Genomic DNA, 24,730 nt, shown 5'->3' on the forward strand with positions numbered 1-24,730 from the left:
GTCACGGATTCCCAGAGATCCGGAGCTGCAGCAGATGATGTTTATGTCCCCAGGCTGTGGTACTATGAGAGACTGCGATTTCTGTCAGACCAGACTGGAGTCAGGGAATCCCTCTCAACCCTACCTTCCACTCTTTCTTCCACCCCAGCTGAGGCTTCCGATGTCCAACCTGGAACTTCCAGCCAGGAAGAAGTGGAGGAGCCCAGATGGAGTCAGGTACAGCATTCTTCTACAGATTTCTGGTCAATAAATAAATGATCTTTACTAGATGTTATTATTGATCACTAATTGCTGATTTAATACAGTTTTTTACATATCAATAGACATAGTGGGCAAAAATAATTGGGACAAGAATGAAAAATGCTGGGCTCAGAAGGCTAGTCTGTTATATTTGTTAACATTCAATTTGCAACAGTCATGAGATGAAAATTGTGTGTGATTGATGAATAAAAAACTAAAACTATGTCCCTTTTTCATACACAGGAAGACCTCAGCCAGGACGAGGCTCTGGAATGTGGGACACAGGAGGAGGCTGTGGAATGTGGCAGCCAGGAGGAGGTGGGGGTTAGTGGCACCCAGGAGGAGGTGGGGCTAAGTGGTAGCCAGGAGAAGCCTGGGACCAGTAGGAGCCTGACCGAATCGCAGGTTCCTCCCCTCCGCCTTCCAAACAAAAGACCCAGGAAGGGGAGTCACGTGCAGGATTCAGCACTCAGGCTCATTCAGGAGGCTTCTGCATCCCTCAGAGCCTTACCCACTCCTGAAGAGGCCTTTGCCTGCATGGCTGCCACCAAACTGAAGGGCATGCAGGAGGCTCAAAGCCTCATGTGTGAGAAACTTCTTTATAAAGTCCTAACTAAGGGGGTGAGTGGCAAAATCACACCCAATACCGACGTGATTGAGTTGGACCATCCTCCTCCTCCTCCTGCCACAACTACACCACCACAGCCACAGTGTGGAAGGAAGCGTGGAAGGAAGACCAGAGAGTGATGGCCCTGGGTTCAGTCTGGTCTGACAAAAGATGCAGTCTCTTGTATGACCACAGCCTGGGGACACAGATGTCATCTGCTGCTTTCATGATCTCTGGGACTTCTGGACCAGATTGTACTCCCTTAGATATGGACTCCTCAGGCCACCAATTTTGCAGTAAAATAATTGATGTGTGCCCTGGGGGCCAAAGGCTTCGCCAATTTCTGCTGTTTCTCCAGCGTTGCCTCCCTCTTTGTTTGGTTGTGAGCCCTTAATAAAGGAATTTTTGGTTCAATTATACTCGCCTATGTGTGTTTTCCTTCAAAAAGGACAATTTGTTTGTGGGGAGGCAGGTACATTTCAAAATTAACATGGGACACCAACACCAAGCAATCTCCTTGAGATTAAATAATACAAGATAATAATGGTGTTGTGGTAACTTGACACACAAAACACACACAAAAATATTATGGAGTAAAACCCCAAAAAACTAAAAAAATACATCAGCCTGGAAAAAAATACAAACCCCCCCAAAAAAATAATCAGCCTTGAAAAAAATACAAAACAAAACTAAAAAAAAAATCAGCCTTTCAAAAAAATACAAAACAAAAATAAAACAACAAAAAACAAATTTAGTGAGATGTGACAAATCAAAATATATTGAGGGAATCACGATAAATAATAAAGAAAGAAGTTTGTGAGAAGTCTGTGTGAATATGAGCAGAAAAACTCTTCTCACATCGTAAAGAAGAAGAGAGTGCGCTGTATTAAACAATTTAAAACATTGCAGCCTGACGAAAGTGCTGTATCCATTCCGAACACTAATTTTACCAGACCGAGCTGTTCCGTCTCGGAATTTCTTCTGAGCATGCGTGGCACTTTGTGCGTCGGAATTGGCCACACACAGTCGGAATTGACGCGATCGGATTTTGTTGTCGGAAAATTTTATAGCCTGCTCTCAAACTTTGTGTGTCGGAAAATCCGATGGAAAATGTCCGATGGAGCCCACACACGGTCGGAATTTCTGACAACACGCTCCGATCGCACATTTTCCGTTGGAAAATCCGACCGTGTGTACGGGGCATTAGGTGTATATATTTATTTGATTCATTCTAGCGCAACGCACTTATTTCTCTACACTAACTTGCACGGTTATGAAACGTGATCTGCGTCTGCAGCTGAGTATTATTACTTTTCACTTTATTGGCATTGGACCGTTGTGGCTCACAAGATTTTTTCTTTATTCGTCTAAATTTAAACATAAAAGGGGTTATGGGGATGTGCATGAGCAAGTAAGACAGAATAAGGTTGGGTTAAAGGGTGCATGGGCAGATCCTGGAACTTAGGGTAAAAGCTCTAACAAGGAATAAAAATCCAGTAGGTGAGTCAAAACCAAGCTTTTGAAAATGACTAAAATGTCACTTTTACGTGGCTTGAAAAAAGGAAGAAAAATGGGGGCTGTTGTTGCCGACATTTTAAAAAAAATAAGTCTCTTATTTAGAATTAGCATCTGACTGTTAGGTGTTGGGACAACTGAAAAATACATTTTTAGAATTGATTTGCTGTAGGAATAGAAACTGTTTTCTTAGTAAATAATGTTCATGGATAAGGAGACCCCGTGTTAACTTTGAAAAGGAATGTGAGGATAATGTAAAAAGACATTTTTTTCTTTTCACTGTTTGTATTTTTCCTTTTTGGAAAAATAACATAGAATAATGAATGGCACTTTTTGGTACAAGATAGTTGAAAAGAGCTTCCACAATCAATCAGGCGTCTATTAAATCCCACAGTGCCCTTAAAAACAACAAAACCTTACTTTAGCCTTATATTGACTACAAAGTTTTAGGAAAATTGGAGAAATTTCACCCAAATTTTACGATTTTTACTAAAATTTTGGGAAAATTAAAACCATAATTTTTCCAAGTGAATAATCTATATACCTTTAATAAATCAATCCCACTAACTTACTGCCCTGTAGACAGAAGTCAATAAAATATTAATGATCCTGGATTGTGTACCTTTAAAAGTAAGTAAGCAGGGGCAGCTCCAGAAGATGTGTCAGGTGTGAAAATTCTGCCAGATGAAGTAATGCTTAAGGACAGCAATGTTCAGACTCTTTGTCCACCAAAGGGATAATTAGTCAGAGGTTTCTTTTGAAAACACTTTTTTTGGAATTTTTTAAAGTGATAAACTACCTTTAAAAAAGGACCTATCAGCAGAAAAAAATTAAAGCTAAATTATTGCCTGTCATGGATAGTACTGGGTTCTTGATCACTCAGTTCGTAGTCAGTAAATGTTGGTAAATATTTTTATCTTCATAACGTATTCCTATAATTTACAAAGTAACTGAAAATGTATAGCAAGCTGACAACAAGAGTGTTTCTAGAGAGCATTCTGTGCCTCATTTAAATGCTCTCTTATTCTATATAAAGCTCTTACAGTGTCATGTTCCAGGCACTGATGCCCAGTGCTGAGACAAGGTCCTTTAACACCCAAGGCAAAAATGACCAAAGTGAGCCCCTTTCCATGAGCTGTGAACTATTTCAGCAGGATAGGTTATGGGCCCTGTCGTTTTTGAACCCCCTCTCACTGAAGAGCCCAGGGTGGCTGCATTTCTGCCTACCCCTTCAGCCCAGCCCTGCTGGTGCTTAAAGGAGAGGTACAGAGGCAGTACATATGATTAGAGGGTTGAGGCTTTGTAGAGAAATAATGTTACACTTTAAAAGATAAAAAAAAGAGAACATTGAGCACCATTATTTCACTGTAAACGTTTGTAAAGGTTGCTATGGCGGGTTTGGCTCACACATGTTTAAAATTGGAGGCTCAGCCCTTTCCCAAAATGTTCTGTTCTCCAACCATTCGATTGTTCCAGCGTCTGTACAACTGTTGGAAGATATAACAAGTCAGTCTGGGCTACTATTAAATGGGTTTATTCTTTACTAAAGTAAAACCTGCCTAACTATAGGTTTGGATAATGAATATTATTGTTGGTGATTCATCCATAATAGTCTATAATATTATGTTATGAAAATCAAGCATTCAATGTGAAAATGTGGTTTTCCTTCAAGGAAAGAAAGAATAGTCAACCTTCCTTGCCAAACCTCCAAAACACTATTTTGGGTCCACGACAAAGAGCGTCATTGTAATAAATCAAATTTAGGAGTTACTGAAAATCATTATCTGCTGTGTATTTACTATATCTAATGTACTGATCTCAAATTGTTCCTTTACCATTTAGGTTTGAAGCCAAAATTAAGTCTCACGCCTTTTTTTTGTCTCTTTATAGCCCTGTAGAGACTTATAGAAGGAATTTTAAATTATATTCCTTTGCAATTGCATTAAATACCCCCTTTTCGATTCCTTGTCTTCCTATGCCAATGTTCTATGCTGGCATCAGTGAGTAATGGCACACCCTTCATTACAAGCTTCCTTACACAGACTAGTGTTGCTAGGAAAGGAAAGGGGCATGTCAGACCAGGTCTGTTACAATACAGAGTACACTGAGTTCTGTGGTCAAATCCTGGTATCTATTGGGATGCACAGTCATCTTTAGAGACCTTTTTTTTTTTTAAAGAGAGGTTTTATGAAAATTAAGACTTGTAATATTTACCTCTCATTGCTCATGTCACAATTTTGTCACAAATGGACGGCTAGTCCACTTTCAAATCTTTTGGATCCCCTCTGAGATCTATGGTTCTTTCCTCTAGCTCCTAAGTCAATGCAGGACACAATGCAGGACACAGTAATAACACAGTAATAACATAGAGGCCAGTGGAACACACCACAGAGTGCAGAGGGGTACCAGACACAGTCCTGTTCTGGATTCTGGAAAATCTCCAGCCATCAGTATCTTGTACTAGGAGATTGGAATTATGCAGGTAAATATTACAAAACTTCTTTCCCATAAAGTCTTCTTTTATTAATTTTTTTCATTTCATTTTAACATGACAGGGTCGCTTCATTAAGATTGCACAACTACAATAACAGGGAAGTGGGGTAAGACTATGAAAAAGTAGGCTATTTAGATAACATCTAACTGAATATCTACAGTATGTCTGTGACTTTATTTGAGCTTCAATTGAGGTGCATATGAGCAAAACACAGGCTATCATTGGGTTCTGTATTTAAAATTGTTTTCTTTGTCCATTAGACTTGTAAAAGTCCACTGAAGGGAAATCCGTTTTGACAGAAGTATGATAACGGTTATTGCTAACTGGCTTTGAAAGATGAAAGCTTCTGGGTTTTTTGTCCTTACTCTTGCTTCACTACCTAGTTAGCCCCTGACCCAGAGTAAGCGTAGAGTGTTGGGTTACCTGACCTGCATACTTATCTATGGTAGGTAATTTACTAAGTAAAAAAACACAATTAAGGATGATAGCCCCATAACTTGTATCTTCAAGAGGTAAGTTGTTTCTTTTTTTAAAGTATGCAGCTGATATTATATTTGAGCTTTTTGGATGTCTCCCTTCCACTGATTTTAACAGCTGAACAACATCATTCCCCTTGAAGAAAAACTATAATTGATAATCATTGATAACCAAGGAAATTTAGTTTCCTTTGTTTACTATTGCGTTCCAGGGTCTGGTTTAGACTGAGCGGGCGCTGCCTTCTCCCTCTCCAGGTCTCGACTCAACACCCCTGACTTACTATGCTTTATTTACTCTATACATCCTATCTACAAAGTGCTTTTGTCCAACTAACACTGTGGATGTGACTATTGGATAAGATTGATTCTACTAATTAATATCATTGAGGTAACTCCCAAATAATTCTTTTTCATTTTTGATATATTATTATCTATTTGTATCTCTATCACTGATTCTATTTTCATTGGTCCTTCTTTTGTCAGTAAGGACTTTTTCAACTTTGATCGACCTTGTATTACCTATGCAAACGTTTTTTGTGAGGCACCGGGCTATGGGGGGAGGCAACCCATGGAGTAGAACCCAAAACATCTAGGATCTCTAGCCCTGAGTGTAATCCATTGAAATGCATTTTTTAGGTAAGGTTTGTTTCCATATAGCAGTTTAATATTTTGCTTGTACACGAAATGTAGACTTCATGCTTTTACATTATGTTTTGATAATATTAAATATCTTTCATATCTATATATACAAGTTTCCTTTCTGTCTAAATGAAAAACTATGTATACCTAACCAATGGTGTATCTAATAATTGATTCTTTTGTTTTGTTTCTCCTCGTATAACCTTTATTACAACAATGATGCCACATGCTAAGTCTTCTGACGAAGCTCTAGTGAGCGAAACATGTTGAGAAAAGTAGTATTCTTATCATGATTTGTCACTACATTTTATGAAATTTCTGTATCTCTATTGGTCTTATACATTTTAAATGTTGTCCAAATAAAATTTTCTTGTTTTAACAAAATATAATTTTTGCATTGATATGTTTTGAACATTGCAAATTTAACACACCAATAAAGTCCCAAGGCTTAATAAACCTCAAAGCCCATTTCTTTCTATTAATATTTATTTGGGATGTGGTGTTATCCTTTTTGGCCTTCTCTGTTTCATTCTTTACTATAATTGATAATCATGAGCTTATTTCTTTTTTTTTTATTTGTTTGCTGTTTGTGTGATGTTTTATATCTTTTTTTACAAATAAACATTTAGCACATGGTGCACCAATGGTGTCACATGCTATTCTAGGCTTTCTAAAAGGAGAGCACAGCAGAAGCTATTTTCTTTCAAATTAATTCTCCATACAGCCCTACAAACCCTCATTCAGACATGCATTCAGACATGTGTACATTAGAACTTGAACCACCGAGCTCTGTTAAAATACTTTTTTTTATAGCAAAGTAGTTAAGAATACCCTGGCAAACATGCAAAAAATAGCCTACAGTGCCATCTGCTGGATGTACATGTAAATACAAAAAAATAAAATGCAATAATTCATATTTGTAAAATTTTAATCTGTCCCAGGTAAATCCCAAAAAGATTAAAAGCCAAAAGATGTTCAGAAGAAATAAATAACACAGAAGAAGCACTTATGGTTGTCTGAATACAAGACATACAAAATTTGTAATTATCAAACCTGTTAAGCTTCCCCTTTGAAGAAATGCAAATGAATATGACCATGTGCCAAAATTCAGTATATAATATCAAAAACAATTTGCAATAGTAAAAAAATCAGTAAATACAATTCACTCCTATAAAAGTACGTCCCACAACAACAAAATAACAAATACAGCGTACAGTGCCTTGAAAAAGTATTCACACCCCTTGAAATTTTCCACATTTTGTCATGTTACAACCAAAAATGTAAATGTATTTTATTGGTATTTTATGTGATAGACCAACACAAAGTGGCACATAATTGTGAAGTGGAAGGAAAATGATAAATGGTTTTCAAAATTTTTTACAAATAAATATGTGAAAAGTGTGGCGTGCGTGTGTATTCAGCCCCCTTTACTCTGATACCCCTAACTTAAATCTAGTGGAACCTATCACCTTCAGAAGTCACCTAATTAGTAAATAGAGCCCACCTGTTTGTAAATTAATGTCAGTATAAATACAGATGTTCTGTGAAGCCCTCAGAGGTTTGTTAGAGAACCTTAGTTAACAAACAGCATCATGAAGGGCAAGGAACACACCAGACAGGTCAGGAAAAACGTTGTGGAGAAGTTTAAAGCAGGGTAAGGTATAAAAAATATCCCAAGCTTTGAACATCTCCAGTCCTGAAGCACTGTTCAATCCATCATACGAAAATGGAAGGAGTACGGTACAACTGCAAACCTACCAAGACATGGCGTCTACCTAAACTGACAGGCTGGGCAAGGAGAGCATTCATCAGAAAAGCAGCCAAGAGGCCCATGGTAACCCTAGAGGAGCTGCAGAGATCTACAGCTCAGGTGGGAGAATCTGTCCACAGGACAACTATTAGCCGTGCACTCCACAAATCTGGCCTTTATAGAAGAGTGGCAAGAAGAAAGCCATTGTTGAAAGAAAGCCATAAGAAGTCCCTTTTGCAGTGTGCTAGAAGCCATGTGGGGGACACAGCAAACATGTGGAAGAAGGTGCTCTGGTCAGATGAGACCAAAATTGAACTTTTTGGCCTAAAAGCAAAACGCAGTGTAGCAGAAAACTAACACTGCACATCTCCCTGAACACACCATCCCCACCCTGAAACATGGTGGTGGCAGCATCATGTTGTGGGGATGCTTTTCTTTAGCAGGGACAGGGAAACTGGTCAGAGTTGAGGGGAAGATGGATGAAGCCAAATACAGGGCTATCTTAGAAGAAAACCTGTTATGCCGTGTACACACGGGTGGACTTTTCGACTGGACTGGTCTGACAGGACGAATCCGTCGGACAATCCGACCATGTGTGGGCTTCATCGGACCTGCAGCGGACTTTTTCTGTCGAAAATCAGACGGACTTTAGATTTGGAACATGTTTCAAATCTTTCCGACGGACTCGAGTCTGGTCGAAAAATCCGCTCGGCTATATGCTAGTCCGACGGACGAAAACCGACGCTAGGGCAGCCATTGGCTACTGGCTATCAACTTCCTTATTTTAGTCCGGTCGTACGTCATCACGTACGAATCCGTCGGACTTTGGTGTGATCGTGTATAGGCAAGTCCGTTCGTATTCCATCGGAAGTCCATCAAAAGTCCGTCGAAAGTCCGTCAGAAAGACCGGCGGACCTTTGATGCCAAAAAGTCCGCCCGTGTGTACACGGCATTAGAGTCTACAAAAGATTTGAGACTGGGGCAGTGGTTCACCTTCCAGCAGGACAACGACCCTAAACATACAGCCAGAGCTACAATTGAATGGTTTAGATCAAAGCATTATAATGTGTTAGAATTGCCCAGTCTAGTTCAGACCTAAATCCAATTAAGAATCTGTGGAAAGACTTAAAACGTGCTGTTCACAGACGCTCTCCATCCAATCTGATAGAGGTTGAGCTATTTTGCAAAGAAGAATGGGCAAAAATGTTACTCTCTAGATGTGCAAAGCTGGTAGAGACATCCCCAAAGACATTTGCAGCTGTAATTGCACTGAAAGGTGGTTCTACAAAGTAGGAATGCCTTGAGCAGTAGACCTGTGCTCTACTCGTTCCAGGCTGAAATATCTAATAAACAGAATTTTCAAAATCAGCAAAATATTAGTCTGGTATTTCTATAGGTATCTAAATTATTTAGGTACTGTAGTTACCCAGATTCTGTACATTTAAGGAACACCAGTGCAATTCATATACTTTTATAACAATGAGATTAGATTTGCAGCCCTGACTCATGTGCCTATTATTTTTTTTGAGTCATTAAATCCATTCACCACTTACAATATTCTATTGTCTTTGCAGATCTATCTATCTATCTATCTATCTATCTATCTATCTATCTATCTATCTATCTATCTATCTATCTATCAGTGGCGACCCATAATGCATAATGCTCCCCCCTAATCCATGCATTCGGCCCCCTAATCTCTATGCGGGGTGCCGGACGCATGGAATTCAATTCTTTTTTTTGGAAGCACATGATTAGAGCCTGAGGCTTTAATTGGCTTCAAAAAAGGGTGAGCCCACCCAGTTGTGTGAAAATAGCAAATTAATATTCACTATGGTCTTCCGGATTCTCCTCCTGGCCAATCAGGAAGTGGGTCCTGAGACCCGATTGACCAGGGAGTCTTTAGGTCTGACGAAGGAGCTGATCATGCTCCGAAATGCGTTACCGCCCACCGCCCTTCACTGACGCCATCAATCTTGTGCGTTCCAGTGTGAACCCGGAATACCTTCTCGCTCCTGCATGTATTGGAGAATTCTGACAGCTGTTGGATGGCTCTCCCCACTCTCCACCCGCAGACAGAGGAAGGACTAGGAACTCACATGAGGACTCTACATTACAGGCCTTATTAATTCTATGATCCTGTAAGTGATTTAAAACCCTTGCGTGCTATAATAAATCTTTTAATACTGCACTTAGGGGTGCATTAGGGGTGCATTCCTTTCTTCTATAACCCTCCAGAGTTGCTTCTCCTCCTGCGGGGAAACCCGCATCTAATTCGCATAGGTTTGAACCTGGCCTCAGGCAGCGCTTTGTGGAGAAGAAGCAACTCTGGAGGGTTATAGAAGAAAGAAATGCACCCCTAAGTGCAGTATTAAAAGATTTAATATAGCACGCAAGGGTTTTAAAACACTTACAGGATCGTAGAATATTGGAGTGCTTAAGAGGGAGGGATCCCCTGAGGGGGAGGAGCATTATATCCCACCCTTGTTTCATTGATACTCAGGCATTTATAAGGAGTGACTGCTGAAGAGGGATCATCGCATAGCTCTGATGAAGAAGGGACTTTCCCTTCGAAACGCGTTAGCTTATTGTGATATTATGCATCTCTCCACGACCTTTTGAAGGCATCGCTTATCCTAAAGTCGCACGTTGGCTGTCGGTACACTTCGTGTTGTGCCTCCTCCACCCATTGCTTGTGAGTTGTTTCTTTTAATTATTTTAATACATTTAAAAAAAAAAAGTTAATACACAAGGCTGGTGCGCCCTTGTTTTTCTTTTATTTCGGTTCTATTGCTCAAGGCATTCCTAGTATGTGCAAGTTTCAGCCATATGAGTGCAAAATTATTAGACACATCTTGTTCACTGAATATAAACATCCAGATCAGTCCATACAAAGGACACAGTGGGGTTGGTTTACTAAAGGCAAATAGGCTGTTCACATTCTAAGGCAATTTACCCTTAGCTTAGAGAATGTGATGAAAATGCACTTTGCAAAGAAGCATTCACTCATAACTGAGCTTAACTATAAAGATGTAGCAAATGTTTTAGTGATATATGGTAGAAAGGGGACCTTAAAATATAGTGCATGATCTGTTAGTTTATTACAGATGCTAGATGAAGGACTGGATGTTTTTTGACTAAAGAAAGTATGCATACCAGAGTTCCAATGTCACTTGAATATATATTCTGGACCAATCTTTCAATGGAGTGGTTGTAAATCAAAAAAAAAAAAAGATCCCTTTCCTTTAAGGCATGATCTATAGCACAGTGCTTGTGCTGTGTAATTTGTCCCTTCCTATGTTGTGATATGCCTGGTTGATCCTGCCTGTTCCTCTCTGTCTGTGCTGACCACAGTAATCATGGCTGCTGAACCATGATACCATGGTCAGTTTACGTACCTCTGTCATCACTCTCTCTTCTGTGAGTCTCTCCCCTCTCCACCTCCCTCCCTACCTGTCAGTGTAAGAGCAGTTCTCCTCCCCACCCCTCCCGCAGCTATTCAGCTGAAATATGCAGCAAATATACATGTATCCCCTCTGGATTATGAAGGGATTAACTATAGTTTGTGTGTTTTTTTTTTTTAATGAAAAAGCTAAATACCTTTTCTCACACTGCACTTCCCTCTGCTGGCTGGCTGATGTCACAGGGGAATCTCAGCCCCTCCCGCTGCTCTCCATAGTTTGGAGAAGAAGAGCAGACGGGGATCACATGACCACACAGCTGCGATGTGAGAAAAGGTATTTAGCCTTTTCATAAAAAAAAAAAACAAACAAAAAAAAAAAAAAACACACGCACGGTAGTTAATGCCTGCATAATCCAGAGGGTATACCAGTAAAGTCACAATGTAATTTTACAAACACTTTAAGGCTGGATTTACATCTGTTCATGGCAGTAACAAGTGGTAAAACACATGTTTTACTGCAATCCGCAGTATCGCACAAATGGCATCTGTGATGATTTGGGGTATTTTAGCTCATTTGTAATGCCAAACAGTGAGTCCAATTTACTCCACAAAGTTCATTTTAGGGCTTTTTCTGCCCACTTTTATTGAAGAAAATAAAGATTCACAGCAAAACAATTTCCCTCACTGGGGTTCTCACCATCAATGTGTCAAAACCAACAGTATTGCACCTTGTGGCTCTTCTCTGCAGTATGCTTGCATAGGCCTCCTGCCTTGGTCCTCCAGACTGTCAAACACCCAGTCCCAGTGCTTGTGTAGTAAATGCTGAACTTTCCTTAGCTCTGAATGTTTCTCCTGCATCTCCCTGCTGCTACATCCTTACAAGTTTGGCCTTTCACTGTCCCACCATAGACAGTGTGGAGCAATGTGCTCCTAACAGCTCCCTTGCACAAACTGACCCCCTCAGGAGGATGGAGCCACTAACCCCTACTCCCAGCTCTAACATAAGCCCAGTGCACACCTGGCTCATTAGTGTGCCTGTTTTCTGAAAAACCTAGATCTAGAGACTAAACAGTACCATTCACATCAGCCTCAGTGGAGTGTAAAATTTTGATGACCAGAATATTGCAGACAAAGCCTAGGTGCAGTCTGGATTGTAGGAGGACACTGGAGCAGCTGGGGAATTTCACATCAACATAAAATGAAGCAGTCAGACTCAATTATAATACTTGAGGCTGGAATTGAACTCAGTTTGAAAGGACATCTTGTGGCTAGAACCATTCACAGAAAAACTAAGAATATAGTGTGCTTCTGGGCTATGCTAGGATTATTTCCAAGTTAATAACTACATGAACAAGCTCTGCCTCCAGTATGTTCCTTATCTAACCACCGGCCTTCCAGCAGTTTCTGTTATGATATGACTAAAGCAAGCCGGTTCCTCCCTGAACATTGGCCTTTATCCACAAGCCCTCCTATACCTAATTAATTGGATAATTGAAACTGGCAGGTGAAAGTAGAAAGTCAGTGATATCTCGGATACTGGCAGTTATCCCATTCATGCTTTGCTCAAATATATATCATTGTACTGTACATGGATTAAATGAATTCCGAAAGATGTAGTCTGATATTTACTCCTATACTTATTCTCTACTCTTTTCACTTTTCATATAGTACCACTGCAAATATTCTTTGTATCGTATTAAATAATAAAGTATAACATGGTTGGATTTTTCTGATTATGGGGTTTGAAACAACTTGTTTAAATAGCTATTACACTAGTCAATCAAATAACAAAATCAGAACAATTGCAGATAAACCAGGGTGGCTTATGTACAATTGGCTGCCACTGTCTGCTGTAGCCAGATAAATGACAAGGAGATCAGCAATAGTGTGATTGGAGGAACAGCATTTTCATCCATACTTCATTACATGGTTGACATTCCACCAGTGCAGATCAGTACATGGATGAAAATATAGAACCCTGGTAAGATGCCTACACAAGCTGAAGGATTAGTAAAGTATATGATGTTTTCGTAAGTTAACAAAGAAGTTAGGAGCACACTAAATTTCTCTCAGATCAACAGATTTTTTTGTACTTGTAGTGTGTTTAAAGGGTAAAACATTGGGAAATGTGCAAGGATTGCAGAGATATCTACTGAACATGTTGCTCTGACATACATTTTAATGTGAATTTAAAATTCCAAAAAAGTCCCCTTTTTGCTTCCTTTTAGTCTTTTAAAAATAACATTAAAAGCAATTTGTTGTAGCTGTTCGATATGTGCAAAAAAAATTGTGTCAGAAATTCAGAGCTGTTCTATGCAAACTTTCTAGGTGGGTAGGTCAGTCATAAAGATTGTTCCTACTGCAATCTTGTGTACCAGTGTACCAGTGAACTTGCCACCTATGAGTGTATTATATTAAAAGTAGCCCATTCTTCTACTTGTCATCTCATCATATAAGCAAGTCTCTGCTAACAAGAAACATCTGCTGACATCTACTGCCTACAACCTCAAAGACCCTAAAACATCTCTTGGCTCGTACATGTCTCTTAAACTGTGTCTATTATTAGCAACAGAGAATGATGTCCCCTTTAAACAACAATCCTTCCAGGAAATAGGGCTCTAATCTTTTTTAGGCAGCATTTAATATCCAAGAGGGTGGCCAGAGTGCCCCCACCAATCAAAAGACAATGAACCAATGGGCTACCTGAGTCTTATCTGAACCCTGACAAAACTTCCTGCAGGACTGATAGAGGCAGATGATTGCTAGGATGCAATGTATTTGGCAGATGCCTCTGGGAGTGCTCCTCACCACCAGGCACCTCTGCAGCAGATCTCACACAGAGGGGTTGGATGGGATTGAGAGACCTTGGCATTCAGTTTAATCGGTGCCTAGTCGGTCTCACATGCCTCAGAAACATGCTCAAACTCTGCCTGTCCTTCATGTGACATGCTTGTGTCTTTGCTTCACTGAAGGGTGGGCTTAAGTCCCCTTGCAGACAAACATGTTCTTGCCCTTCCGTCCATCTCTAGCAGGGAAAAAACTGGCCAGCCTGATGATGCCCTTGCTGTGCGGCTTTTGTAACTTAAAAGGGCCGTACAGCCAAGGCTATAGAATGTTTGTCCAACACTTTATAAGGGTTCCTGATAATGTATTATCAAATCCAGTAAGCTGGCTGATCATCACTGTCCACAAATACCTACTGCAGTCAGTGTTCAAATACATTTAACCACTTGCCGACCCAGGGGCGGATCCAGAGCCTAGTCTCGGGAGGGGCACTGGCAGAAAATACACTAACTGACCCCCATACTACACTAACTGACCCCCATACTACACTAACTGACCACCATACTACACTAACTGACCCCCATACTACACTAACTGACCACCATACTACACTAACTGACCCCCATACTACACTAACTGACCACTATACTACACTAACTGACCCCCATACTACACTAACTGACCACCATGCTACACTAACTGACCCCCATACTACACTAACTGACCACTATACTACACTAACTGACCCCCATACTACACTAACTGACCACCATGCTACACTAACTGACCACTATACTACACTAACTGACCCCCATACTACACTAACTGACCCCCATGCTACACTAACTGACCCCCATGCTACACTAACTGTCAGATTTTTACTTACCAGACTGATGAGTCCGCTTGGGCAGAGGGTAGACGCCCTTACTTATCCGACTCACGGCCCCTGGTAGAGCAGACAGGAGGCACGAGAGTGCGGAATGGTATGAGAGCCTGCTGAAGAGTAGTAGTCCGGAACACTGGTAACAGGTGCTGAGCAGGAGCAAGACAGGCAGATCGGGACACAAGCAGGGTTCGGCAACAGGCTGGCAACAAGGTACAATAGGAGCAGGCAGAAGCGGAGTCAAACAGGCCAAGGTTAGGTTCAGGCAGCAAACAGGAGAATCCAAGGGCAATCCAGGTCGTCAGGAGATCAGGTAAACAGGAAGTCAAGACAGGAAACAGGAACTAGGGCACAGGAAGCTGATGATCAGGCAGCACTAAACAGAGGGCCTGACCAACCTAAATAGGCCGGCCAAACGACGCCCACAAGCGCACACGCCTGCACGCGCACACGCACGCGCCCGCACGCCAGTATGCACACCAGCGCCTGCAGGAACGCACGCAGCAGCACGCACAGGAACGCGCACGCCAACGCGGCCAACACCATGACCAGCAAGGTGAGTTCTCTGACAGTTCCCCCTCCCTAAGGGCAGCCTCCAGACGCCCAGCCGGGCCAACTTGGAGGCATGAACATTTCTGAAAGTCTGTAAAAGTTCTGGGGCATGTAAATTGTTTTCTGGTTCCCAGGAATTGTCTTCCGGACCATACCCCTTCCATTTAATAAGATACTGAATTCCATTCCTCCTTTTCCTACAGTCAAGGATTGCCTCTACCTCGAATTCCTCTTCGTCGTCAATTATGACAGGTTTGGGTGGGCCGACAGTGCGACCAGAAAAAGGGTTAGAAGTAACAGGTTTCAGCAGCGTCACATGGAAGACCGGGTGTACTTTTAGAGAGTCTAGCAAATCAAGTTCATAGGTCACATAATTTATTTTCCTCTTCACTGGGAACGGACCCATAAACTTAGGGCCTAATTTCCTAGAGGGACAATACATTTTCAGGTTAGTTGTGGACAACCACACTTGGTTGCCGGGCTCCAAGATCAATTCTCCATGCCTCTTCTTATCAAACATTTTTTTATTGTAATCCTGGGATTTGGCCATAGTCTCTTGTAGGATCTTGTTGTTGGTATTGCTCCAAGGTCTGGTTGGTTCTCTCAGTTTGCCCGTTCGTCTGGGGATGATAGGCGGATGAAAAAGCCAGTTCGATTTCGAGGGAACCACAGAGGGCCTTACGGAACCTTGAAGTGAATTGAACACCCCGATCGGACACAATGCTTGCTGGGACTCCATATAGCCTAACCACTTCTTTGACAAAAATCTTTGCCGTATCCAAAGCCGAAGGTGTCCCCTTCATGGGGAGGAAATGTGCCATCTTAGACAGCCTGTCTACCACAACAAAAATAGTATAGAAACCCTGGGAGGGGGGCAGTTCCACGATGAAGTCTATTGATATCATCTTCCATGGCCTCTCTGGAACAGGTAAGGGTTTTAATAATCCCCAGGCCTTTGTCCTGGTGTTCTTACTCCGAGCACAAGTGTTGCATGAATCAACAAAATTTTTTACAGTCACAGGCTAATTGAGGCCACCAGAAGGTGCGCTGTACCAGCTCAGTGGTCTTCAGGACACCGAAATGTCCGGCCAACTTATGATTATGACATAGTTCCATCACAGTTACCCTTAACTTCTCGGGAACCACGATTTTGTCTCTTCACCAAAACAGGCCCTCTCTCCAATCGGTTTCAGGGTACGGACGCATTCCCACAGAGGCCTGTCTTATCCGGGAAACAAGGTCCCCTTGGAGGAGCAGGAAGTTCCCAGAAGGAAGAATTGTATCGGGAGATACGGTCTTCTCTGAATCATAAAACATGCGGGAAAGAGCATCTGACTTTATATTCTTGGAACCGAGCCTGTAAGTTATGTGAAACTGGAATCGTTAAAAAAAAAAGTGCCCATCTGGCCTGACGAGGTCTTAATCTCTTGGCTGTTCTCAGGTATTCCAGATTCTTGTGGTCGGTGTAGACCAGAATGGGATGGGCAGCACCCTCCAATAGGTAACGCCATTCCTCCAGAGCCGCCTTGATGGCCAGAAGTTCTCGATCCCCCACATCATAATTTCTTTCCGAAATTGAAAGTTTGCGTGAAAAGAATGCTACTGGATAGAGGAGGGCCTTGGCGCCCTGTCGTTGAGAGAGCACCGCTCCCACTGCGATCTTCGAAGCGTCAACCTCCAGGAAAAATAGTAGGACAGGGTTAGGATGTTTCAAAATGATGGCTGAAGTAAATAGCTTTTTGAGTCTTTCGAAAGCCGACTGGGCTTTGTCAGTCCAAGAGAATCGGGTTCCCTGCTTGTCAATTCAGTGATTGGAGCGATGATTGCAGAAAAACCTTCAATAAACTTCCGGTAGAAATTGGCAAAGCCAATAAAGCATTGTACCCCTTTTTTATCCATCGGAGCGGGCCAATCCAGCATAGCAGACACCTTTTGGGGATCCATCTTGATACCCTCCACTGAGATGACTAGGCCCAAGAACTGAATACATTGACGTTCAAACTTGCATTTCACGAGTTTTGCATAGAGGCCGTGTTGCCTAAGCCGGGTTAGAACATTGCAGACATGTCTACGGTGATTGGTTAGTGAAGAGGAGAAGATCAAGATGTCGTCAAGGTATACTATTACATACAGATCCAGGTAATCACGGAAAATATGGTTGACGAAATGTTGAAAGGTTGCTGGAGCGTTGCATAATCCAAATAGCATGACAAGGTACTCGAAGTGCCCGAATCGAGTATGAAAGGCCGTCTTCCATTCGTCCCCTTTTCTGATACGGATCAGGTTATAAGCTCCGCGGAGATCCAGTTTCGTGAATATGACTGCGGTTCCTAATCTTTGAAAAAGTTCAGGTACTAAAGGCAAGGGCTAACGATTCTTAATGGTGATCTTATTCAACTCCTGGTAGTCGATGCAGGGACGTAACAAATGGTCCTTCTTCTCGACAAAGAAGATACCGGCACCAGCTGGGGAGGTAGAAGGGCGAATGAACCCTTTTTCCAAGTTTTCATCTATGTAAGTCTTTAATGTGTCTAACTCCTGCTCAGTTAACGGGAAGATTCTCCCAAATGGAACCTCAGTACCAGGTAACAGTTCTATAGGACAGTCATACAGGCCTATGAGGGGGCAAGGTTTCTGCTCCTTTTTTACTAAATACATCCAGGAAGTCCAGATAGGCTTCAGGGACGGACTGATGTAGCTCAGCATCTGAGTCCAAGAAAAGGAGTTGGGAGGTCATGTCAGAAGATTGCTGTAAACAATGCTGTTGGCAATACTCAGAGAGAAATTTGACTTCTCCTGTGGCCCAGTTGATACTGGGATTGTGGGTCTGCAACCATGGCATCCCTAGGATAATAGGGAAGAGAGGAGAAGAGATGGCGTCCAGACACAGAAGCTTCTGATGGTGGGTACCCATGGTGGCCAGCAAGGGGATGGTCTCTTGAGTGACCAGGCCGGAACTAAGGATGGATCCATCCGCTAGATGGACAGCAAGCCCCTGAGCCTTAGGTTGTAGCGGAATACGATGGTTGGCAGCAAAGGTCAAATCGATGAAACAGCTGCATGCACCGGAGTCAATAATTACTGATACTGGAATGCTCCCTCCTGGAAGCTGCAGAGTGAAGGAAAGAGCAAGATGAGAACCAGGTTTAGGTAACACAGATGCACACATTGAAGAGGCAGAACGACACTTACGCATCTTGTTGGGGCAGGCTCTCAAGTATTGTCCGGATTCACCGCAGTATAGGCACAGGTTGTGGGTTCGTCTGCGCATTTTTTCCTCTGGATTAAGCGTAGGCTGGAACAGACCGAGTTGCATGGGTTCAGGGGGTTCTGGAGCCGAAACAGATGAAGCAGGAGGAAACTGACTGACCGGACTGGGAACCTTGGGTAACATCCAGGTGGGACGAAGGTGGTTGGTAGACCTTTCTGACCGACGCTCTCTTAGGCGACGGTCAATCTGGATGGAGAGATCGATGAGGTCTTTCAGAGACTGAGGTACCCCCACTCGAGCCAACTCGTCCTTAAGTGGGTCAGATAGCCCCATTCTGAACTGATGACGCAGGGCAGCGTCGTTCCAGTCCGTATCGGCGCTCCAACGTCTGAAGCCGACCGCATAATCTTCAGCCGCTCTGTGATCCTGTTGCAGAGAGTGCAGTGCAGCTTCAGCAGTCGCTGTCAGTTGGGGATCTTCATATAATTGGGACATGGCCCTGAAGAAATCGTCTAGGCTATCTAGGGAGATAGACTTTTGCTCCAGAAGGCGGTGGGCCCAGGTTTGTGGCTCACCTGTCAGCAGGGAAATAACAAAGCCTACTTTGGTTGCTTCTAGTGAAAAAGTGCGGGGTTGCAGAGCAAAGTAGAGTTCGCAGGAATTGCGGAAGGCAAGATATTTGTTGCGTTCACCGGCAAACTTCTCTGGAGTGGGTAGTCTGGGCTCTGGAGGAAGCATTACTACAGAGACTGCAGATTGGAATCCAGCAGAAGATGCCCCCTGGGGGTTGGAAGAGGAAGGTAAGGTCTGGACTTGTTCCTCCAATCTTGAGTAACCTTGCTGAAGGCTTTTCACAGCCTGGGTAAGTCCTGCCAGGTGTCCACATAGTTCATCCATGGGGGAGGCCCCCTGCCCGGACTCAGTCATGGCTGCCTGATACTGTCAGACTTTTACTTACCAGACTGATGAGTCCGCTTGGGCAGAGGGTAGACTCCCTTACTTATCCGACTCACGGCCCCTGGTAGAGTGCGGAATGGTATGAGAGCCTGCTGAAGAGATCCAGGTACAGGATGAGAGATGATCTTCAGACAATAGGTCAGTAGTCCGGAACACTGGTAACAGGTGCTGAGCAGGAGCAAGACAGGCAGATCGGGACACAAGCAGGGTTCGGCAACAGGCTGGCAACAAGGTACAATAGGAGCAGGCAGAAGCGGAGTCAAACAGGCCAAGGTCAGGTTCATGCAGCAAACAGGAGAATCCAAGGGCAATCCCGGTCGTCAGGAGATCAGGTAAACAGGAAGTCAAGACAGGAAACAGGAACTAGGGCACAGGAAGCTGATGATCAGGCAGCACTAAACAGAGTGCCCGACCAACCTAAATAGGCCGGCTTGGCGCCAAACGATGCCCACGTGCATGCCGACGCTCACAGGCGTGCGCACGCCCGCGCACGCACACCAGCGCCTGCAGGAATGCACGCAGCATCACGCACAGGAACGCGTGCGCCAACGCGCACTGGCGCACACCGACGCGCCCCAAGGCGGCCAACACCATGACCAGCAAGGTGAGTTCTCTGACACTAACTGACCGCCATGCTACACTAACAGACCGCCATGATCTTCAGACAACAGGTCAGTAGTCCAGAACACTGGTAACAGGTGCTGAGCAGGAGCAAGACAGGCAGATCGGGACACAAGCAGGGTTCGGCAACAGGCTGGCAACAAGGTACAATAGGAGCAGGCAGAAGCGGAGTCAAACAGGCCAAGGTTAGGTTCAGGCAGCAAACAGGAGAATCCAAGAGCAATCCAGGTCGTCAGGAGATCAGGTAAACAGGAAGTCAAGACAAGAAACAGGAACTAGGGCACAGGAAGCTGATGATCAGGCAGCACTGAACAGAGTGCCTGACCAACCTAAATAGGCCGGCCAAACGACGCCCACGCCGACGCGCACAAGCGCGCACACGCACGTGCCCGCACGCCAGTATGCACACCAGTGCCTGCAGGAACGCACGCAGCAGCACGCACAGGAACGCGCGCGCCAACGCGGCCAACACCATGACCAGCAAGGTGAGTTCTCTGACAGTTCCCCCTCCCTAAGGGCAGCCTCCGGACGCCCAGCCGGGCCAACTTGGAGGCATGAACATTTCTGAAAGTCTGTAAAAGTTCCGGGGCATGTAAATTGTTTTCTGGTTCCCAGGAATTGTCTTCCGGACCATACCCCTTCCATTTAATAAGATACTGAATTCCATTCCTCCTTTTCCTACAGTCAAGGATTGCCTCTACCTCGAATTCCTCTTCGTCGTCAATTATGACAGGTTTGGGTGGGCCGACAGTGCGACCAGAAAAAGGGTTAGAAGTAACAGGTTTCAGCAGCGTCACATGGAAGACCGGGTGTACTTTTAGAGAGTCTAGCAAATCAAGTTCATAGGTCACATCATTTATTTTCCTCTTCACTGGGAACGGACCCATAAACTTAGGGCCTAATTTCCTAGAGGGACAATACATTTTCAGGTTAGTTGTGGACAACCACACTTGGTTGCTGGGCTCCAAGATCAATTCTCCATGCCTCTTCTTATCAAACATTTTTTTATTGTAATCCTGGGATTTGGCCATAGTCTCTTGTAGGATCTTGTTGTTGGTGGCGAAGAAATTCATAGTCTCTGAGACAGCCGGAATGGAACATTCAGGTACTGAGATTGGTAGAAAAGATGGATGGAACCCGTAATTAGTGAAAAATTGTGTTTGATTGATGGCAGAGTGCAAGGAGTTGTTATAGGAGAATTCTGCAACGGGTAATAAGGAAACCCAGTCATCCTGAGAGAAGGCAGAGAAGCACCTGAAGTATTGCTCCAAGGTCTGGTTGGTTCTCTCAGTTTGCCCGTTCGTCTGGGGATGATAGGCGGATGAAAAAGCCAGTTCGATTTCGAGGGAACCACAGAGGGCCTTACGGAACCCTGAAGTGAATTGAACACCCCGATCGGACACAATGCTTGCTGGGACTCCATATAGCCTAACCACTTCTTTGACAAAAATCTTTGCCGTATCCAAGGCCGAAGGTGTCCCCTTCATGGGGAGGAAATGTGCCATCTTAGACAGCCTGTCTACCACAACAAAAATAGTATAGAAACCCTGGGAGGGGGGCAGTTCCACGATGAAGTCTATTGATATCATCTTCCATGGCCTCTCTGGAACAGGTAAGGGTTTTAATAATCCCCAGGCCTTTGTCCTGGTGTTCTTACTCCGAGCACAAGTGTTGCATGAATCCACAAAATTTTTTACAGTCACAGGCTAATTGAGGCCACCAGAAGGTGCGCTGTACCAGCTCAGTGGTCTTCAGGACACCGAAATGTCCGGCCAACTTATGATCATGACATAGTTCCATCACAGTTACCCTTAACTTCTCGGGAACCACGATTTCGTCTCTTCACCAAAACAGGCCCTCTCTCCAATCGGTTTCAGGGTACGGACGCATTCCCACAGAGGCCTGTCTTATCCGGGAAAAAAGGTCCCCTTGGAGGAGCAGGAAGTTCCCAGAAGGAAGAATTGTATCGGGAGATACGGTCTTCTCTGAATCATAAAACATGCGGGAAAGAGCATCTGACTTTATATTCTTGGAACCGGGCCTGTAAGTTATGTGAAACTGGAATCGTGAAAAAAAAAGTGCCCATCTGGCCTGACGAGGTCTTAATCTCTTGGCTGTTCTCAGGTATTCCAGATTCTTGTGGTCGGTGTAGACCAGAATGGGATGGGCAGCACCCTCCAATAGGTAACGCCATTCCTCCAGAGCCGCCTTGATGGCCAGAAGTTCTCGATCCCCCACATCATAATTTCTTTCCGAAATTGAAAGTTTGCGTGAAAAGAACGCTACTGGATAGAGGAGGGCCTTGGCGCCCTGTCGTTGAGAGAGCACCGCTTCCACTGCGATCTCCGAAGCGTCGACCTCCAGGACAAATGGTAGGACAGGGTTAGGATTTTTCAAAATGGTGGCTGAAGTAAATAGCTTTTTGAGTCTTTCGAAAGCCGACTGGGCTTTATCAGTGCAAGAGAATCGGGTTCCCTGCTTGGTCAATTCAGTGATTGGAGCGATGATTGCAGAAAAACCTTTAATAAACTTCCGGTAGAAATTGGCAAAGCCAATAAAGCATTGTACCCCTTTTTTATCCATCGGAGCGGGCCAATCCAGCATAGCAGACACCTTTTGGGGATCCATCTTGATACCCTCCACTGAGATGACTAGGCCCAAGAACTGAATACATTGACGTTCAAACTCGCATTTCATGAGTTTTGCATAGAGGCCGTGTTGCCTAAGCCGGGTTAGAACATTGTAGACATGTCTACAGTGATTGGTTAGTGAAGAGGAGAAGATCAAGATGTCGTCAAGGTATACTATTACATGCAGATCCAGGTAATCACGGAAAATATCGTTGACGAAATGTTGAAAGGTTGCGGGAGCGTTGCATAATCCAAATGGCATGACAAGGTACTCGAAGTGCCTGAATCGAGTACGAAAGACCGTCTTCCATTCGTCCCCTTTTCTGATATGGATCAGGTTATAAGCTCCGCAGAGATCCAGTTTCGTGAATATGACTGCGGTTCCTAATCTTTGAAAAAGTTCAGGTACTAAAGGCAAGGGCTAACGATTCTTAATGGTGATCTTATTCATCTCCTGGTAGTCGATGCAGGGACGTAACGAGTGGTCCTTCTTCTCGACAAAGAAGATACCGGCACCGGCTGGGGAGGTAGAAGGGCGAATGAACCCTTTTTCCAAGTTTTCATCTATGTAAGTCTTTAATGTGTCTAACTCCTGCTCAGTTAACGGGAAGATTCTCCCAAATGGAACCTCAGTACCAGGTAACAGTTCTATAGGACAGTCATACGGCCTATGAGGGGGCAAGGTTTCTGCTCCTTTTTTACTAAATACATCCAGGAAGTCCAGATAAGCTTCAGGGACGGACTGACGTAGCTCAGCATCTGAGTCCAAGCAAAGGAGTTGGGAGGTCATGTCAGAAGATTGCTGTAAACAATGCTGTTGGCAATACTCAGAGAGAAATTTGACTTCTCCTGTGGCCTCCTGGTCCTGTGTTGATACTGGGATTGTGGGTCTGCAACCACGGCATCCCTAGGATAATAGGGAAGAGAGGAGAAGAGATGGCGTCCAGACACAGAAGCTCCTGATGGTGGGTACCCATGGTGGCCAGCAAGGGGACGGTCTCTTGAGTGACCGGGCCGGAACTAAGGATGGATCCATCCGCTAGATGGACAGCAAGCCCCTGAGCCTTAGGTTGTAGCGGAATACGATGGTTGGCAGCAAAGGTCAAATCGATAAAACAGCTGCATGCGCCGGAGTCAATAATTACTGATACTGGAATGCTCCCTCCTGGAAGCTGCAGAGTGAAGGAAAGAGCAAGATGAGAACCAGGTTTAGGTAACACAGATGCACACATTGAAGAGGCAGAACGACACTTACGCATCTTGTTGGGGCAGGCTCTCAAGTATTGCCTGGATTCACCGCAGCATAGGCACAGGTTGTGGGTTCGTCTGCGCATTTTTTCCTCTGGAGTAAGCGTAAGCCGAAGCAGACCGAGTTGCATGGGTTCAGGGGGTTCTGGAGCCAAAACAGATGAAGCAGGAGGAAACTGACTGATCGGACTGGGAACCTTGGGTAACATCCAGGTGGGACGAAGGTGGCTGGTAGACCTTTCTGACCGACGCTCTCTTAGGCGACGGTCAATCTGGATGGAGAGATCGATGAGGTCTTTCAGAGACTGAGGTACCCCCACTCGAGCCAACTCGTCCTTAAGTGGGTCAGATAGCCCCATTCTGAACTGATGACGCAGGGCAGCGTCGTTCCAGTCCGTATCGGCGCTCCAACGTCTGAAGCCGACCGCATAATCTTCGGCCGCTCTGCGATCCTGTTGCAGAGAGTGCAGTGCAGCTTCAGCAGTCGCTGTCAGTTGGGGATCTTCATATAATTGGGACATGGCCCTGAAGAAATCGTCTAGGCTATCTAGGGAGATAGACTTTTGCTCCAGAAGGCGGTGGGCCCAGGTTTGTGGCTCACCTGTCAGCAGGGAAATAACAAAGCCTACTTTGGTTGCTTCTAGTGAAAAAGTGCGGGGTTGCAGAGCAAAGTAGAGTTCGCAGGAATTGCGGAAGGCAAGATACTTGTTGCGTTCACCG

At 44.0% G+C, this 24,730-nt stretch overlaps 1 long non-coding RNA gene across 1 annotated transcript in view; it reads right to left on the bottom strand.

The window, feature by feature from the left end:
- Nucleotides 1-24,730, bottom strand: part of LOC141148945 (uncharacterized) — a 135,525-nt gene that overhangs the window by 53,621 nt on the left and 57,174 nt on the right. Inside the window, exon 2 of the long non-coding RNA XR_012245267.1 lies at nt 3,770-3,849. This is a non-coding gene — a long non-coding RNA (uncharacterized lncRNA). The remainder of the gene's footprint in view (nt 1-3,769; nt 3,850-24,730) is intronic.

Source organism: Aquarana catesbeiana, linkage group LG06, assembly GCF_042186555.1.
Source record: "Aquarana catesbeiana isolate 2022-GZ linkage group LG06, ASM4218655v1, whole genome shotgun sequence".
Classification (NCBI taxonomy): domain Eukaryota; kingdom Metazoa; phylum Chordata; class Amphibia; order Anura; family Ranidae; genus Aquarana; species Aquarana catesbeiana.